General features: G+C 38.9%; 1 long non-coding RNA gene across 1 annotated transcript; it reads left to right on the forward strand.

Annotated features, from left to right (window-relative positions):
- The first annotated feature begins 324 nt into the window (after window positions 1–324).
- LOC122422693 lies at window positions 325–2,487 on the forward strand. The gene is made up of 3 exons (XR_006263942.1): window positions 325–334; window positions 1,894–1,901; window positions 2,331–2,487. It is a non-coding gene; the product is annotated as an uncharacterized LOC122422693 (long non-coding RNA).
- Window positions 2,488–4,544: the final 2,057 nt, after the last annotated feature.

Consider the following 4,544-nt stretch of genomic DNA (forward strand, 5'->3'; position numbering starts at 1 on the left):
CATCATCATCATCTACCTGGACTCATGCAACAGCCTCCTGACTTGTTTTCTTCTTTCTGCTTGTTTTTCACTTTCCTCAGAGTGACCATAGAAATATTTTTTTTTAATATATTATTTATTTATTTAAGAAATATTTTTAAAACAAAAATAAAACCATGATATCCCCGCTCTCATGAAAACATTCCTATGGCTTACTGTCTCTTTTAGAAAAAAAAACTCAATTTATTACCTGGATTTACAAAGGGCTGCAGGACTCTGGCCCCTGACTCCCCTTTCCCTTTACTCACCACATTCCAGCCATGCCCTTTTATAGTTTCTGGAATACTTCATTACTGTAAAAGGACCTTTGAAATATATGTGTCTTCTACTGATTGACCTTCCCATCAACTTTGCTTGGATGGTCCCTTCCTGTCATTCAGAACTCAGCTTAAACATTACTTCTTCAGAGATATGTGCTCTGACTACCTCCACCCCCAGTCTAAAGCAAATGTCCAGTCCCTTCTTCTACACTCCCCTGTTTATTCAACTGCGTACTATTTCAGTTCAATTCAGTTCAGTCACTCAGTTGTGTCTGACTCTTTGTGACCCCACGGACTACAGCAGGCCAGGCTCCCCTGTCCATCACCAACTACTGGAGTTCACTCAAACTCATGTCCATCAAGTTGGTGATGCCATCCAACCATCTCACCCTCTGTCGTGCCTTCTCCTCCTGCCTTCAATATTTCCCAGCATCAGGGTCTTTTCCAGTGAGTCAGTTCTTCACATCAGTTGGTCAAAGTATTGGACTTTCAGCGAATGTTCAGGACTGATTTCCTTTAGGACTGACTGGCTGGATCTCCATGCAGTCCAAGGGACTCTCAAGAGTCTTCTCCAACACCACAGTTCAAAAGCATCAATTCCTTGGTGCTCAGCTTTCTTTATAGTCAAACTCTCACATCCATACATGACTACTGGAAAAGCCATAGCTTTGACTAGATGGACTTTTGTCAGCAAAGTAGTGTCTCTGATTTTTAATATGCTATCTAGGCTGGTCATAACTTTTCTTCCAAGGAGCAAGCGTCTTTTAATTTCATGGCTGCAGTCAGCATCTGCAGTGATTTTGGAGCCCAAAAAATAAAGTCTGTCACTGTTTCCATTGTTTCCCCACTATTTTCCAGTCCTGTGGCCACTGCTGAGTTTTCCAAATTTGTGGGCATATTGAGTGCAGCACTTTAGCAGCAGCATCTTTTAGGATTTGAAATAGCTCAACTGCATACTAGTTACACCCTATTTATTATTTTTCATCTATGTATGTACCTTAAAATGAGAGGAGAGATTTTTGTCTCATGTGCATTTGAGATATTTCCAGCTCTAGATAATTGTTCAGTGGATGAACCAATTTAATTTAACTGTATCAATCTGGCTGTGAAGGAGGCTTGATCACTCTTTATTGCAGATGAGAAAAATATCATCCATGTGGGCCATTTGACTTGCTCAAGGTCCCACAGCTAGATCAGTGGCTGGATAAAACTTTCAAGTCTTACTCCAGTCTTCTTTACAGCGTATGTTGACGCTGCCACTACTTGGGGAACTTTACCTTGAAAAAAACAAAGCTAGTGGAGGTGATGGGATTCCAGTTATGCTATTTCAAATTCTGAAAGATGATGCTGTGAAAGTGCTGCACTCAATATGCCAGCAAATTTGAACAACTCAGCAGTGGCCACAGGATTGGAAAATGTCAGTTTTCATTCCAATCCTAAAGAAGGGCAATGCCAAAGAATGCTCAGACTACCACATAATTGCGCTCATTTTACATGCTAGCAAGGTAATGCTCAAAATCCTTCAAGCTAAGCTTCAACAGTATGTGAACTGAGAATTTCCAGATGTACAAGCTGGGTTTAGAAAAGGCAGAAGAACCAGAGGTCAGATTGCCAACATTTGATGGATCACAGAGAAAGCAAGGGAATTCCAGAAAAATATCTGCTTCAGTGACTATGTTAAAGCCTTTGAATGTGTGGATCACAAAAAACTGTGGAAAATTCTTCAAGAGATGGGAAAACCAGACCGCCTCACCTGCCTCCTAGGAAACCAGTATGCAGGTCAAGAAGCAACAGACTCTTGCCTCCCTGCTACCCTGCTCCTGGCCTCTTCAAGCTGAGAAAGTGCTGCTAGACTCAGCTATCACCAAGCTCAGGAAGCTGAGAAAGAGACCTGTCTACATTGAGTGTGCAGACCTCTGTTTGGAAAGAGGAACCAGAATGAACTATTGGCTGTTTTGAAGAAACACCAGGGCTGGGTTTGGACTTTTAGGACTATCTTCCTGGCTCCTGTGTGTGGCAGATTCAGAAGAGATCAAGCCCTGAGCCTTTGGAGTGGGAGCACTGACTCCAAGAACTAAGACTACCAGAGAACTGACCCTAGGAAGTATCAAATAGTGAGAACTCACACAAAGGAAACCACTTGAATATAAGACCTGGCATCATCCAACCACCAGTAGCACCCTGAGCAGGACACCTCATCTAAACAAGAAACAAAACAAAAATGCAAACCCAATCATCAGCAGACAGGATGACCACTTCACTCAGCCTTGCCCATCAGAGGAAAAACAAACAAACAAAAACTCAGCACAATCTCACCCTATACGAAGCTTACACAAACCACTGGACCAAACTTAAGAGGGAAGAAACCAAAAGGAGGAAAGAATTCAACCATGAAGCCTGGGAAAAGGAGACCTCAAACACAACAAGTTAAAAAAATAATGAAAAGGAAGAGAAGTACTACACAAATGAAGGAACAAACTAGAAACACAGAAGTCCAAATAAATGAGAGGAAATAAGCAAACTACCTGAAAAAGAATTCAGAATAATGATAGTAAAGATGGTCAAAAACCTTGAAAACAAAGTGGAGAAAATGCAAAAATCAATTAACAAAGGCCTAGAAGAATCAAAGAATAAACATACACACACAAACAACACAATTCGTGAAATTAAAAATACTCTAGAAGGAACCTATAGCAGAATATCTGAAGCAGAAGAACAAATCAGTGAGCTAGAAGATAAAATGGTGGAAATAACTTTTGAAGAGCAGAATAAAGTAAAAAGAATGAAAAGAACTGAGGACAGTCTCAGAGACCTCTGGGACCATATCAAATGCACCAACATTCGAATTAGAGGGGTCCCAGAAGAAGAAGAGAAAAACAAAGGGTGTGAGAAAAATTTTGAAGAGATTATAGTTGAAAATTTCCCCACCATGGTAAAGGAAATAGTCAATCAATTCCAAGAGGTACAAAGAGTCCTATACAGGATAAACCCAAGGAGAAACATGCTAAGGCACATACTAATCAAACTAACAAAGACTAAACACAAAGAAAGAATATTAAAAGCAGCAAGGGAGAAGCAACAAGTAACATGCAAGTGAAACCCCATATGCTTAAAAGCTGATCTTTCAGCAGAAACTCCACAGACCAGAAAAGAATGGCAGATATATTTAAAGTACTGAAAGGGAAAAATCTACAACCAAGATTACTATACCAGGCAGGGATCTCATTCAAAATTGATGAAGAAATCAAAAGCTTTTCAGACAAGCAAAAGTTAAGAGAATTTAGTACCACAAAACCAGCTTTATAACAAATGTTAAAGGGACTTATACAGTCAAGAAATACAAAAGAAGAAAAGATCTACATAGTCAACCCCAGGCAATTAAGAAAATGGGAATAGAAACATATATATCAACAATTAATTTAAATGTAAATAGATTAAATGCTCCAACTAAAAGGCTCAGACTGCCTGAATGGATACAAAAGCAAGACCCATATATATGCTGTCTACAACAAACCCACTTCAGACCTCAAGACACATATTGACTGAAAGTGAGAGGATGGAAAAATATATTCCATGCGAATGGGAAGCAAAATAAAGCTGGAGTAGCTGTCCTCATATCCGACAAAATAGACCTTAAAATAAAGAAGATTACAAGAGATAAGGAAGGACACTACATAATGATCAAGGGATCAATCCAAGAGGAAGACATAACACTTGTAAATAACTATACACTCAACATAGGAGCACCTCACCTCATAAGAAAAACACTAACAGACATAAAGAAGAAATTGACAATAACACAATAATAGGATACTTTAGCACCCCACTCACACCAATGGACAGACCATCAAAACAGAAAATTAATAAGGAAACACAAATCTTAAATGATACATTAGATGAGATGGATCTCATTGATATCTTCAGGACATTCCATCCAAACGCAGAATACACCTTCTTCTCAAGTGTACATGGAACATTCTCCAGGATAGACCACATCTTGGGTCACAAATCAAACGTCAGTAAATTTAAGAAAATTGAAATCATATCAAGCACCTTCTCTGACCACAATGCTATTAGACTAGATGTCAATTACAAGAAAAAAACTGTAAGAGACACAAAGACATGGAGATTAAACAACACATTTCTAAGTAAACAGTAGGTTACTAAAGAAATCAAAGGGAAATAAAAAAGTTTCTAGAAAAAAATGACAACAAAAACACAACAGCTTAAATCCTATGGGATGCT

The sequence above is a fragment of the Cervus canadensis genome, chromosome 20 (assembly GCF_019320065.1).
Source record: "Cervus canadensis isolate Bull #8, Minnesota chromosome 20, ASM1932006v1, whole genome shotgun sequence".
NCBI lineage: Eukaryota > Metazoa > Chordata > Mammalia > Artiodactyla > Cervidae > Cervus > Cervus canadensis.